Source organism: Epinephelus lanceolatus, chromosome 12 (genome assembly GCF_041903045.1).
Source record: "Epinephelus lanceolatus isolate andai-2023 chromosome 12, ASM4190304v1, whole genome shotgun sequence".
Lineage (NCBI taxonomy): Eukaryota > Metazoa > Chordata > Actinopteri > Perciformes > Serranidae > Epinephelus > Epinephelus lanceolatus.
The window spans coordinates 14,418,742-14,434,694 of NC_135745.1; the positions used below are offsets into that span (position 1 = coordinate 14,418,742).

Consider the following 15,953-nt stretch of genomic DNA (forward strand, 5'->3'; position numbering starts at 1 on the left):
AGACGTCCCTCTCCCCAGCCAGGCTTTCCATCTCTTCCTGGGGGACCCCAAGGCATTCCCAGGCCAGATGAGATATGTAATCCCTCCAGCATGTTGTGGGTCTGCCCCGAGGCCTCCTACCAGCAACACCAAACTATCAATAGTTTATTTTCTAAATTATATTATTATTATTATTACTTAGTCTAGACCTTATTACTTCACCCATTTAACACTGCACGTCTATAATATTCTGACTCATGATGGATGTTTATAAACACAAAATGGATCAAAACCGATGCAGCAGGGCCAGGGATATCATCGTTTTTATTCCACACATACCCACAATGCAACTCAATCACTGACAGTTGGGTCAGATATCTGAGCGTCTTATGCTCGTAGTGGCTAATGTGGCTTCCAGCCTCAAGCTGAGATGACGAGCAGGCTGAGGTCTGGTAAAATCACATCTTTTTAACTTCAGTTTTTTTTAACCATTTTAACTTTAATTCTTCAGCACCAATCAATGTTGCCACTTGAGGCAATTAATCAGACCTTGATTTATCAAAGCTGCCGCTCCGTGTTCACTTATGCAGTATTACTCCCCAAGACCTGTAAGAAGATTTTGATGTGTAAAATCGGTAGGGGAGTTTCCCCTTTAAGTAGCTTATGGATGAGGGTGACAGTAGCTTACTCCTTAAATTCAAAGGTTGTTCTTGCCTTTTTACTCATTATTATTTCCAGCAGGCGTGATAGTGTCTGAGTATGAGTTTTTTGTCTGTATGCAGCTAGTCTTTCAAACTACTGGACTACTCTCAGCCTAATTTTTATGTGCACACGTATGACTGTACGCACTTGGACCCCTCGTGGTTGCGTTGATTCACAATTGTTGAAAAACCTGACTGTTTTGTAACGGCACTGACTGCTGACTCCTCGCTCCTCTTAAATAAAAATGAAATAGGCTTGGCTAAAAACAAGCCTGTTCTGGTCTGTGGCAGGCCACATTTTTTTGCCTTTGTCGTGGCTCAAAAACCGAAGAATCACTCTACCTGGGGAACAAATCTACATTATCACTCCACACCCGAAATTGGAATGATCCACCAAAGTTAGGCATATTATGAGAAAAATTAGGCTCAGTTTTATTGGCTTCTCTGCCATATGCAATCTGTTTCTTTTTAGCTCTTGCCTATATTTGACAGGACAGATTTGTATGTGAAAGGGGAAGAGAGAGTGGATGACCTGCAGCAAGGGGCCATGAGCTGGAATTGAACCCATAGCATCTGCGGGACGCACAATGCCTTTGTAAATGGAGCGTCTGCCCTAACCACTGAGCCACTGGGAGCCGCTGCAACCTGGTTTTGTTCCATCCGTTGAACGGCGTCATATCACACCAGGAGCATTTCATAAGTGGATCTTTTTGGGGATTTTTTGTTCAGTCATTTTTCCCCATCATTTGTGCTTCAATAAGTAAGTAAGTAGGCTGTTATATTTTCTTTTCTTTGTCTGTTTTAGTGATGTTTGTTGTTTTTTTCCTACTTTGTTGTGCTGCAGCCTACAGATAAAGTTAGCACTGTTCAAATTTAAGTTATGAATACAAGGATCTGAGATTTCTGGCAGTGTTTTAGTTATTAAAAATACATTCAGTCTTTATAATGACACTATATCTAAATTAAACATATTGTGCCTGTGCCTGTCTCTCTGCTGTGCAATGTGATGTGGCACCGTCACAAATAGATGAGGGGTGTATTTTAATTAGCTTCTGAAACAGCCTCTACTGAGTGCACTGTTTTAGTTTACCATAGCATTGTGTTATATAGCATTATTTAGCATTGTGTTCTGCTAAGCTCATGATAAAAGCAAACTCCAATAACAAAATGCATGATACAGTAACAATAAATATCAGGGTAAATAGCATCACATAGAAGGTTTTGAAGGGCCTGGTACCCTTAAGCGGGATTTATACTTATGCAGAGCTTACGCTGTAGCCTACACACGTGGTCTACGCCATTGTGAGCATTTATACTTCTGCGATGGTGTGTCTGTGTCACTCCGCAGTTACACTTTCAAAACACTAGTGGGCGGCGGGGTTTCTGTGAAGTGCTGTAAAGTTTAGTTGATTCAAAACACGCATTAAACATGGCTTAATAGAGACTATTTCAAACACAAGTACACAAATTGGCTTCACTGTAACTCGCAGCATTCACTTCTCTTTTGCTGGACACATTTTCCCCACAAAAACAACATGCTAATGATTTTAGCACAAGCCTATGGCATTTTACATTGTATAAATTAGCCTGGCGGCTAGTAGACTTTTCGTCTTCCCATATGACACAAGGAACAACAGTGACATTTAACAAAGGTAACAGTACAAAATTCGGCTCCATTAAAACTTACAAGGTTCACTAAGTTTGGTGTTTTTTTTCTTCAGGATGATATGCTCAGGCGTTGGAAGAGAAAATTCATCAAAAGTTTGCTGTATAAATGCAAACATGTAGTAGGACAAATGAAAACCAGTCTTTTACTGCACTTTAAATGTTGCTCTCTCAGTTAAATCACTTGGTTAGGTCTGAAATCTAATTACAACCTAAAAAGCCTACTGAAGCCGAAATAAATAACACAAATCACATTCACACTATTTAGCGCTGTTATTAGCTTCCCAAAGAGTTGATTTGTTCTTTGCCCTCAGTTGAAGTGTTTTGTACTTGAAACAAAGATTTATAATTAAAGACTAATCTTCAAACAAGCTGCCTTTAACTGCAGTATTTCTACACTTGCACACAATTCACAGCACCATCCATTCATCTTTTCAGTGTGAAAGAGACAAAACCAAGACAGTCAGAGAAGTGGAGATGGTTAAAGAGAAGTACCACAACACTTATCCTGAGTGATTCAGCACTTAAGAGATTTTTAGAAAAGTAGAATACCAGAAGCATTGCATTTTTTAGCCTTAATAGCTGAGGAGAAGTGGAGTTATATCATTGAGCTGCAGGTTTAATGTCAGCAAGGTGAAAACAAGACTTTGACATTACGCTCCAGACACTCAGCAGTTCACAACAGCAGGTTGAAGCAGAAACGTCTCCTCTCTTAGCATGAGTTTAAATACATGTATTGTCCAAAATAATAAAAGATGAGGAAGAGACGCATCCGAACTCCTCTGCAGAGTGAAAAACTCAGCAGAGAGCAGAGGTCAACAAAACTACGCTGAGGATGTTACAATATCAGACGCAGCTGGAGGTAATTATTCTTCATCTTTTAGCCTGTGTGAAAAAATGTTGAATTATTAACAGCAGGACGGGTGCTCACTGATGCTGAGAGGTGAAAATGATCTGCACTCAAAAAATACAGTGTGGCATCCAACTTGACCATCATGCATTTCAGCATTTATCCACTGTAACAGTTAAAAGAGTTCCATAGGACAATTAAAAATACAGAGAGTCAAATACCTTTAAGATATCAAAAGGTTTTTACAGCTTCATCATTGATCCTCCTGAGTCTGTGAATATTAGCATGAGTAGCAGAGCATTGAGATGCATGTTTAATGTTCTCCAGGTGGAAACAGGTCTTTCAGCTGTAACACCACCATATTAGACAAATGAACAGTGTAATAACTTAGATGGATGAATGATGTGATTCTGCCCAGATGGATAAATGAATGTTGTAATCATGTCATGTTGTGAAGATAAATGGCGTCCTGACTGGCTCATTACAGGCTGGATCCTGATGGAGACGAATCAGTGTTGTCAGTAGAAACCTTCACGTTTCACACTGTAATGGTTTATGGATGACTGGCTGCAATAAAAACATCATTTATTATTCATAATGCAATAGTTAATGGTAATTGGGCTTGTTTTAATTGACTTCTATAAATTAATGCAGTTTTTTTTTCTTCAAATTGAAGCACTGGGGATGTGTTGCTTTTATAAAAAATGCATAACATGGAGAAACAATATGCTAAACAGTTACAGACACACAGCGGAAATGAAGGTTTGTTTTTTTGAGAAACACACAGAAATACACTCAGAGTTTCATGAACATCAGTTCAATAAATATTCACAGCTTTCCTCTCAAGCTCCAAACTGTAAGCTAGAACCAAACTAACACTGCCTCCATCTAAAGCCTCTCTGTTAATGGTTGTTGTTCTCCACCGCTGAGATAAGAGCCAATTACTATGATTCACGCTGTGGTCCGATCCCAGCCCACAACTCTAACAACAAGTCTTGAGCTTCGATTACTCTGTCAACATTAGTGTACTTCATCTCAACAGCACAAGGTCTTCATCTGCCTCTCGATATCCACCACAGCCTGATGATTTCACTTTTTAAGAGGGAATAACACTCCATTTGTAGGGCTGCATTTTAACCTGGATCTTTAACAAGTTAATTAGACAGATGTCACCACAGCTTTGGTCATTTTCTGGCTGAACTGTGATATTTTAGTATCATTACAGTATTGAAGGAACTCCAGGACAAGAACAGTACATTGTCTCTGCTCAGCAATAAAGAGCAAGTTCCCTGCAGTGGCCAGTGGTGCAGCCAGTTTGCAAAAAAGTGGTCTCACTGGTTTATCTTAATTTTAGTAACGGCTTCCTTTTAATGTGGTAGTGACAGGTTTTGGTTTTACACAACTTTACTGTTTTGGCTCAGTCTCACCATTCGGCAGCAGTAGCTCAGTCCATAGGGACTTGTATTGGGAACCAGAGGATTGCCTGTTCAAGCGTGAACTGGTGGCTGGAGAGGTGCCAGTTCACCTCCTGGGCACTGCCGAGGTGCCCTTGAGCAGGGCACCGAACCCCCCCAGCCGCTCGGGGCACCTGACCATGGCAGCCCCTTCACTCTGACATCTCTCCACTTTGTGCATATAGGTCCTGTTTGTGCATGTGTGTGTCTTTCAGACCTGTGTGTTAATGACAAAAAGGGTGAAAAAATTTCCCCTCAGGGGGATTAATAAAGTATATGTGCACTTGCACTTCCTTCTACAGGGTGGTGGTGTATAAACAAACAAAATGACAACCACGCGAACGTTTGTCTAGACGGATGAGGAGGTGGAGGTGCTTCATTAACTTTGCTGGAGAAGTGTTAATAATTTCAGTAGGGTGAGCAGCACAAACAGAGCTCAGGAGTCCGCCATTGTTGTTGAGATGGTCGACTTTCTCGTGCATGTCTAGTGACTGAAACCATAATGCGCATGTGCGAAAAGCATATTGCAAGTTTACATGACATATTGCAAGTTTACATGACAACGGAGACTGTGCCGATTCCAAAGCACTGCACTCTGGAACCCGTTTTCAAAACGATGCGTTTTCAGGCACCCAAAACGCCGCTGTCGTGTAAACGATCAGCCAAAACGCAACTTCCGTTTACCATTTTCGGTTTAAAAATTGTCGTTGTATAAAAAAGGACCCTTGTCAGATGTGAAAATATGCTGGCATTATACATGCCAAAATTACTATCTATTTAAATGGAGTCTTGTGGGTTTTTTGGATTGTGATTTTGGGGCTGTTTTGAGTTAAACAAAAAGGATCTTACTCTGACAAAAAGATCTATCTCTGTTGGGATCTTTTCCATGATGTTATCAGACACTTAAAATAACAATCTGAGTGGCAAAAACAAGCACTTTTTGTGGACATAAATTGACAGAATGAACATGCCTTAGTAGTTGCATTGCAGCCTGTTTTGAGGACCTAGCTGCAGCCTTCTCCCTCAATACAGGACCAATATCAGAAATTGTTGTTGCCACTAGTCACTTAAACACAAAAACATGGGAAAATGGGGTCCAGGTTGAAAAATACTGAACTTACACTTTAATGTGTTAGTTGTATCTGTTGCCCACAAGTGAAAAAACAGTCAAGATCTAAGAAATACATCAAAAGTTTAAGTTGTGTATATGAAAAGTTTTACAGTCTAACTACTTCCTCTGGCTGAGCCTTAGTGTCGATGAAAAGTCTACCGTTCATTTAGGACAGTTTGTTACAGCGGTTATCATTTAGCATCTTGATGTACAGTGATTTTACACCTCTTAATTATGTAATTAGTAATAGAGCCGTTTTGAGCTTCATACATATTTGATGCCACCGTTTTAAATGCGGTGTAGCTACTCAGCTGTGATCAGAAGGCCTCCAGCTCTTTGGTCCACTGAAGCTCCTCCTGAAAGTCTTTATCCCTGCAGGCTTTGACCTGGCAGACACTTGTTACTGTGGGTGGTGCGGGAGCCCTCAGCGTGAAAAGCAGGTGAATTACAGTAGTCTGAAGAGGTGAAATGAGAGGGACGGCTCTCCAATGCCGAGCGCTGTAATCCCTGAGGAGATAATGTGTGGTGAGAGCGCAGCCTCGCTGAGGTAACACTCAACAGCGAGAGAGAGAGAGAGAGAGAGAGAGAGAGAGAGAGAGAGAGAGAGAGAGAGAGAGCAGAGGAGTTTAAAAAACACCGGTCCGGTTTTCCTCAGCTGAGCTTTGGCATTTAAGCACTGACGTCCCTGACATTGTGACCAGTGGAGCACAAACACAGACAGCTCAGAGGAAAATGGAGCTAAATGTTGAATACCTGCTGGACTCTGCAGCCACTGAACCTCGACACTGACCCTGGCTGTATTGGACAGAGAGCTTTCCTGAATATTAAACCACTGCACCTTCATGCTCGGAACAAACTGCGCTTCCTTCCTTTTTCTGTCAGCCTCAACCTCTAATCGAGGGTAAACTTAGAAAAAACTCTTGTCCTCTGACATTTTTATTTTTCTGATCCAGGTTAATGGAAGAATAAACCAGAATCCAACTAACACTATTAGACAATGCTTTTAACTTCAAGGCAAAATCACTTCCAATCAAGTCAAAGAGCAAGATTTATGACAAGAGCATGTCATTGTGGGATGAGATTATTTTTCAATTTATAACTGAGCACAGGGAGTGACAGCTGTCTTATCTCTAGTGAACTGCAGAATAACAGCATTAACTGATCTCATACTGGCTCACAAAAAGATTTTCAGCCTCAGGTGAAACAATAAAATAAGGGAAGTTGAACAAAGCTCGACCAGCAGGAGCAGGAAACCATTATGTTGACATTTGAGTGATGGGAAATATCTTTTTATTTCAATCAAATATTCTCCTGGACACCCATCACTCACCCTGCGGCCAGTTCATCCATCCATACTTTGTGAAGTTTATCACTTCACTGAAAGGACAAATGGAGAGTTTGACAGCAGTTAAAGCCTCAAAAGATTTTTTAAAAACCTCTGGAGGTTTGAGGCCTTCAATCAACACTGACAAGGCAGACTAGAGACAGAGAGACAGAGAGAGAGACCACAGCTCATTCACCTGCACTGTCCACTTCTTTACAGTTTTACCCACAGAGTCCATGACAGAGCTGGAGACCCCGAATACTGATGAGCTCCATCCATCACCTCAACAAACAGCAGTGAACAGGAGGTCCTGCACTTCAGAGCTCTATAAGCCCCACAAACCCAGAGTTCAGTGCCTCTCAGTGTGAGCCGGGCCGACTTGTTTAACCATTCAAAGCATATAGCAGTAAGCAGGATAATGAGACTCCAGCCATGCTTGTTTTTGCTCCAGAGCACTAACAGTCATCCTCAAGCAGAAAACGTCAATGTTCATTTTACTAATCCGCACAACTTCTACCTCCAGTTTGACCCAAAGGGGCTCAAGCCTGCTCCTCCCTGGATATACACAAACAAAGAACGCATTACAAAAAGAACACAGTCAGATACTTTCCATTATCATACTTTCTCACTGCTCGCTCACAGAGCACAGAGATGAAACGAAAAGTTGCATTGTGAGTTACAAATTCAAGTTTGGGAAATATTTTTCAAAAGTTTTCCGTCCAAGCATTCATCATCAAGTCAAATGCTTCTGCCTCATTTCACTATTCTGTGAAGCACTTTGTGCTGCATTTTTAATGTATGAAAAGTGCTATACAAATAAAGTTTGATTTGATTTGATTTGATTTGATATTGTTTTACGTCTAAAAGAATAGCATCTTTAATACGGTCTTATCCACAGTCCTGGATGGTTACAGTAAGAAAGCTTAGTGAAGTAGCTCTTCATCAAACATGGAAGAGTTAATCAAATTTCCCAAACCAACCAGTTAGTCCAGTTGGTTACGACACGATACAATACGATACGATATGATACGATACGACACGACACGATACGCTACGATACAGAGCAAAACACTTTATTGTCCCTGTAGGGAAATTCATTCATCAAGTATTGCTGCTTTCCAATTATAGTATTACCACATACTACACATAACAGTATTGCACATCAGCCATTCATATATCGTACATAACCCCAGTTATGTAGAGCACCATAAGCAAAGCACAACACAACCCCTAAAGAATCAAGCAACATTATTTATAATCTTAATTGAGGTTGGTACAAATAGTTAGTTAGCATATCTTTCACCTTTGTGTTGTTTGTCCACTGGATAAGACAGTCCCAAACAGAAATAATCTAAAATATAACTTATAGTTGTTTTAAATTGGAAAAATAGCATTTTGTACATGTTTTATTTCATTGTCATTTTATTGTTATACATGCAGATAAGTAGATCTATTGTGATATAGATATTTATATTGCCTTAAACCACTGACTCATCCACTGAGGCTTTACTTCATGCAGTCTAACAGTTCTATTTACCTGGACATAAAGTGCAATTTGCAGCTGTGGTTTTTTAATATGATGGCTTTAAAAAGGCTGAGAATTATAAACATACAATGATGGCAATATGGACAACATGTATGTAGAACTGTTGGGTTGGACAGGAAGGAGGTGATGTTGTTATAGAGCAACACCGTCTGTGTTGGGAGGAGTTTGGGGTGGATGGATGAGTCACCAAAAACATTTTACACAGGATATAGCTGTTTGTTTCCTGTTTTGATCTGACAGTCAGTCTTGTTTTTTAAGCATGACCACAATCATTCCCAAACCTTAACCATGTGGGTATTATTGTCTCGATGACGATGAAGAATCTCTTACTTTAGTGAAGCAGTCATTCTAGGTCAAATCAAAAACCAGATTCGATATGATTTTTTACCAGCTATGGAGAGCGCAGATAAATGATGTCCTGCCAAATTTGGAAACCTTGTTAGACAGGCAATGCTAGGATGCCGGACCATAAATCACTGTCCTCACCAGAAAAACATTGGGGTGAAAAAAAAATTATGGCGAAAACGTAGTTTCTTCCAACACTAGAATTAAGATAAAAATATTCACAAACGAAAAACACTAATGGTCGGTGATAAGTAGTGTTTAACTTTTGATTGAACACTAAATTAAAACCCTCAGCGCACACTGCAGCACAATCAAACAGATGCTCAACTCAGCATCAGAAGTGTCTCTGACACCAGACTCAGTTGTGATATGCCAATTGCTTTTGGCAAATCTGGCAGTCTGCTTTCTGGGGGTTGTCGGGGGATATTTTATAGTGCAACCACACATCTGATGACCTCTTGGACATGTCTGCCAGCTCTGAGTGTGCTCGTGTGTCAGTATTGGATTGGTGGGGGTTAGTGTTGCGTTAAAGCGCCGAAGCTTCAAATTCTTTTTTTCACAATCAAATCCCGTGCCATTGAACGAAGCTTCGAAGCTTCAAATTTTTTGGGTCAGCCCTACACATTACTATAAACCTGGAAATAGATAGATAAGCAGTTATTATTTTGTTTTCTATTTTATAGTTCAATGTCTCACAGTGCTTTGAAGAACTAGTTCCCTGCTGCTCTTTCTCTAAACAGACCCCTGGAAAACTGTCGGACAGCTTCCAAACTGAGCAGCTCAGCACTTTCCATTTCTCACCGCTAACAACAATAGGGATATTTGTCACTTGTCTCCAGTTCTTTGCCCAGCCGTCAAACACGCTCCTGCATAATGTTGATTCCTCCTGGCCTTCAACCCTTATCCAGCTCAAAAATACCAGATAATAAGCTCATTATGTACAGCGCAATCTGTACGTGCAAGAATACAACCCACACACATATTCATACAAACGGCATCCTTATGCATAAACCACTTTGCACCAATCTACCGCTGCCTTTAAAAGGATAGAACAATCTTCCTCCTCATTGAGGCTCATCACACTGAGCCGCGATGTGGGTGGCTGTGTGGGAGACCGACATCAACCAAATGAAGTGATCAAACACAGCGATGAGCCACAGCGTTTAAGATCTCTTCATCTTTAAACTGCCAGGTTTAACGCACACAAGCGCAGACAAGAGAGTTGAAACAAACTGCTGAGAAACAAGAACAAACACTGCTTAAGCCCGAAATGTTCATTGTGAATTGCACCGCCAGAATTATGCAGATTTAAAGGGAATGCTGCGGGCTACTTCACTCTCACTAATGGCTCCAGGAGGAGATATGTATAATAAAATATCTACTAATTCACTGGCTGCACTAAGTAAATAATTTGAATAAATTTGCCTGCAAATGTCTCTTAATAGAGAGCAGTAGAGCAACAAGTCTCTGTGGGAAAAAAGCAGTTTGGCACAAAATGTAATTTTGTTCTGTCATTCAAATAAAATACGTGGCACAAGGATATTCACATCATCCAAAGCACCTCGGCAAATCTAATTTATTTCAAAAATGAAAGAGTGAATTGGACAGTGGGGATTCATAAAACTGAAAACACTGCATTGCAGCAGCAGAGGAGCTTATACTACAAACTACTTTTATGCAAATGACTGTCGGAGCAGCACACCGTACCTTTGTCTTTTTATAGGGACAGTCAGCAATCCAGTGCTTAAATATGTTTCTAAGTGCAAAGTTGAGCAATGCTTGAATATCATGCTTATATTGTGCTGTGAGACTAGAAACAGTACTGTCTGGTATTTGGGTTGTCATATCACGGCAGGGTGGGCTTTTCTTCTTTTTTTTTTGAGTGTTTGTTTTGGGACTCTACTGAAAAGGAGACAATTTCAAGGATTATATAATAGATTGGGCCTAAACTGCTCTTACACATAACATGTCTGGTGTGAATGCCTGTACGAATTGGTTGAGTTTGTTGAGACAGGTGTGAAGGCTTTTATTTAAACTCTGGTGCAGACAAAGACCACCTGAAAAGGATGATCTATCTATCTATCCATTTCCAACCCATCTCTGTTGTGTGGTGTGAAGGCACTGCAGACCTAATACAAGACTGTGTGATATTACGAGTATAATTTTAGCATCAGTTCTAATGCTGTACCACAATTAAATCCATCAGGTGATTGTGTGGACTGTCAAGCAAATGATCAACTTAGTTATGTTAACCCATTTTTTAACCATGGCTCCATGTACACACCCCATAACACACTGCAAGTTTTATCCCGATAAGTCATGACAAAAAAAAAAAAAAAAAAAGGTTTAAAAAAAAAAAAAGTGTGTTGTGCTTTTTCCACTCCATGAACACACATGCCAGTTATTTTTTTCTTTGGTCAGGACCAAGTTAACAAAGCCACAGGAGTAAATTCTGACTTGAAATGCTGCATTATAGTGAAGAAACACACTTTATTTAACTCACTAGAAAGCTAAAGCTGACTTAAACCAACAGTCAAGGCCTCTTCTCAACCACATACATTATCTAAATTAATAATGATTGCTTAATTTTTATTTATTTTCACAATAAATATAGATATGGATTTTTTATTTTTTTATTTTGGTGCCCCCTTGTGGTTATTTTAGAAAGGCACTATGACAGACAGCAATGTAGGCTGCCACAACTTCAACACCACAGATTTGACCTGGGGACACAGCTGAAAGCAGCATATACTGTACATCAGTTGGTCTCAACCAGAGGTCTACAGTAGGAGCCCCCAGTGGTCCCCAGCAAAATGGGAAAAGTTTATTTTTATTTTTTAATTAACTATAGAAGTGAACCCAATGTCTTCTTCTTCTGGCGTACGTCCTTAGACCGTCAGCTCTGTTGATGCAAGCCAGTCCAGCATGTCATCATCCAGGTTGATTAGACCACGATCGCCATTCGGTGGCCGGTATATGGGGCAGCTGCTTATTATATGATCTACAGATTGTAACTGGTCCAACTAACTGGTCTGGTCTAACTATTTTCTGATCATGGATGTCGCTTCCTCCATGGTTATCTCCTCGTGTGACGGTCAGTATATGAGGTGCCGTCCTGTTCCTGCTCGCCCTACGCCACAAGAGGAATAAACACTCTGGATCAATACTATGCACCTTTTAAAGGCAGCTGCAAAGCGGCGTTGCCCTTGTTCAGGACGAGTGGCCATGCAGCCGTCTTGTTGACATATGATTTGTCACAGAGATATGTAAACAAACTATAACCACACCGATGTCACAAATTAAATCAATTAATTCACTGAGCCTGTAGTGGATTTCATTTGTAAAACGACAGAAGCAACTGTATGCAAAACTACAGGTAAATCACTCCAGTACAGAAACCGTGGATTACCAGAACCATATTGGATGCCGCACTTAGGCCGCAGCCTAGAATGTAAGAAGAGGCAAGAAAGGACTAAATTACAATGCACAAGTTGAGGAGGAGCTGATAGGATGGCAATTTACTTGAGTTGTACCTCGTATGATTCCATGTGACATAAGTGATTTACTGAACTTTAATTGACGATTATAGAATTCTGGTCTTAACCATACGTAATAACCAAATTATTTTCATATGGAGGCCTTAAAGCAAAATCTTATCTAACAGGGGTGTGACCTAACGTGTATCAATATGATGGTCCTTGACAAAAATATTGTCATATAATCAATATCGAAATACTGACTCAAAATGTTCTCAATGTCTTAGCCCTGCCAGATTGACAATGTAAAGAGAAGAGAAACTATTCTGATTTATTTTGTTCATGGATAGAAGGGCTGCATATGGGTCTAATTAGTTATAAATGCACAGTCAAATGTGCCAAACACTGGGTGAGCATTTGTATTGAAGCTCAAGTTAAATGATTCTATGACCCATCATTAGGCCCTGCAGTAGGTGACAGGCAAAACCTTTGTCTAGCCCTGTCCTTACCCACCTTTGAACTGCCTTTTGATCCTACAATCAATCAAACAATCAATCAAAGAGCAGATACTCAGAGGCTTGTATTATCTACATTGCACCTGCCAGTGCCTGGCCCAATTCATCAACACAAGCCAATACTGCACCTTTCTACCTCGTTTATTCAAAGGCTTTGCACACACATCGCTAATCTATAAAGCACAGTTGTGGGCAAGAAGAAGAGCTCTATCTAAGAAATACTACTGAAGTGAAGAGAAGCATGTTTTCCAGTAACCTGAGGGCAGTTGCAGCCATTGGAAAAGCCATGCTATGAAGATCACACCTGAGACAACCCCTTTATACCTTCACTATAACAGCTGGTCTATGGAGACCTCACTGCACTGGCACTGCAATAACACATTTTATATAGGCTCCAAAGAAAAGAAATTGGATGTCGTGACCAAAGGCATCTGTGGTGCTCACTCACTGTGTGTGTGTGTCTGTGTGTGTGTGTGTGTTGCCTCTTTACACCTTCACTAAACCACAACAGGAGCCGCACTCTCATCTACTTAGTTTTACTTTACAGCCGTCCTCCCTCAGGAGACATTAGAAGATAAGTGCTCTTTAAAAAACTTCTCTGCAGATAATGTGATGTTCTCCATCTCCTCCTGCCGATCAACCACTCAGAGCTCGGCTTTCCTGAGGCTGCAAACACAAAGGCTACTCAGACTTCTTCAACTAACTAAGATAAAAGTTTCTGTCCTTTATAGAAGTTGGGGAGTGTTGATGCAGCACTTTTACACTGAGGAAAAAGCCATAACAGACTCCAATTAGGGCACTGGTCAGAAATGTAGAACATGGTGGTGAATATCTCCTGTCACAGCTTGTTGGTCACATCCTTCTCTGAGCAGACTGTTCTGGAAAAAGTCTATCAGAATAGAAACTTGAGTCCAAGTCCTAGTCTTTTCAGCTCACAGGAGTAAAAAGAAAGACCTTTACGTTAGATAACAGATAACCTCTTCACACCAAATAGGCTTTCCACTTCCTGTCAAACAGATGCTGGAGGTGATGGTGGTGGTTAGGAAGCAGAGGATTGTAGGTGGCATAGCTCCAGAGCGGTATTACACACATTTATTGTCTGCCTGTCTTAAATTTAATCTTTTGCTGAAACTGGAAGTGTTTTATCTCCAAGTCTATAATGCACTTCACAGAAATTAAATTTCTTTGCTGTTTATTTCTGTGGGGTAGAATTTATCAAGGCATTTTGATATGACCGGTCAGGACCTGCAAAGATCCTGCAGCTACTCTCTGCTCCCTCAGCAGCAGCATCAGACTGCAAAAACTGTGTATGAAATGAGGTGAACTGCAGTTCCTCTAATGACCACTAGAGCCGGTCAATCCCCATAGACCCATCCACCCATTTTCGTAACCGCTTATCCTCTTGAGGGTCGTGGGGGGCTGTAGCCTATCCCAGCTGACATTGGGTGAGAGGCAGGGTACACCCTGGAGAGGGCCAGACTATTGCAGGGCTGACACTGGGACCTCTAGTTTCGCAGACCGGGCGAGGTGGAGGCGCAGCGCACAACTGGGTGTGGCCAGGCGGATTTTGCAAGTTTGGCACACCGTGCGCGCTGGCACAGCTACTCCTCTTTCCCACCTCTGTCCCTGGTGTGGGTTTTACACACATCACACCAATCAAATGAGCCCCTCTCCTCGCCCTTAAATCTGCCGCGCGAAGGCGTAATGAGAGTTTACTCAATTCGCCATGGCAGAAGAGAGCAGCAGTGTCAGATGGCCAAACTTCTCCCAGGAGGAAACTGATGTTTTGGTCCGGGAGGTCCAAGCTCGCAGTGTCCGAATATACGGAACTGCGAGCAGACCTCCATGGGCTGATGATGCAAAGGTAGCCTGGGAGGAGGTCACCACAATTGTAAATCAATGTTGTGTTTCTTTCTCTCTCGCAGTCTCACTCTGTTTCTTTTCTTTTGACTTTTCTAAGATGACAGATGCTGAATATATACTCCCTATCTGATGCTGTGGCTGTTTGTGGTTGGCTGAGAGGGATGTGAACTCATTAGTTTGCAGCTGTGTTAATCAAATCAGGTTGGGTTTCCATTACGCGTGCCAAACGGTGCCAGTCCCCTTTGATCTGACATCAGATGTGACGGGACAGTCGATATAGAGATACATTTATGTGCTGATTACAGACAGTTGCATTGAATAGTGGTTTTGTGGCTATTTATTTTATCGTTAATGTTCCTGACATTCTGGAAACCTGCCTGTGAGGTTTTGGTGATGTGTGCGCACTGTCTGCCGGTCAGTCAAACTTCCACTTACACCGGCTACGTTCCGCCTGCGTTGACAGTAGACCTGGTTTCAGCTGGTGAGCTTTTAGCGCACCTTTGGCGAAGCCTTTTGGCACGAAACTGTCACTGCACCAAGCTGGATCTGTCGACACCTCCCCCCCTGCTGCGCCGCCACACCCATCTCAGCGCACCTCAGTCTGCGCCGGGAAACTAGAGCCCATAGAGACAGACAACCATTCACACTCACATTCACACCTACGAACAATTTAGAGTCACCGATTAACCTATCCCCAATCTGCATGTCTTTGGACCGTGGCCTAAGCCGGAGTACCTGGAGAAAAACCACGCTGACACGGGGAGAACATGCAAACTCTGGGATCGAACCAGGAACCCTCTTGCTGTGAGGCAATGGTGCTAACCACCACACCACCGTGCCACCCTCCCCATAGACCTTCAATGTGAAATGCCCCACTTTTCAGCAGAAATAAACATGTTTACAGCCTGGTACAAAAAACAATTTTGGTCTCTATAGCTGAATCTAATTGTTGCATTCATGACAACTGTTCGGTGGGTGAATGAAAGCTTAACAGCTCATTAAGCTTAATCAGCTCAATACATCTGATGTAATAATGTTAAAAAAAAAAACCATGACTGCATAAAGCAGCCTATTCATACATCCAACAAACACAGAGCAACATCCACGAAAAGTGAACAAAAACA

At 41.4% G+C, this 15,953-nt stretch overlaps 1 protein-coding gene across 1 annotated transcript in view; it reads right to left on the bottom strand.

Annotated features, from left to right (window-relative positions):
• The window catches only part of LOC117272198 (contactin-associated protein-like 4), a 153,501-nt gene that overhangs the window by 110,935 nt on the left and 26,613 nt on the right, over positions 1-15,953 (bottom strand). The window lies entirely within an intron of this gene.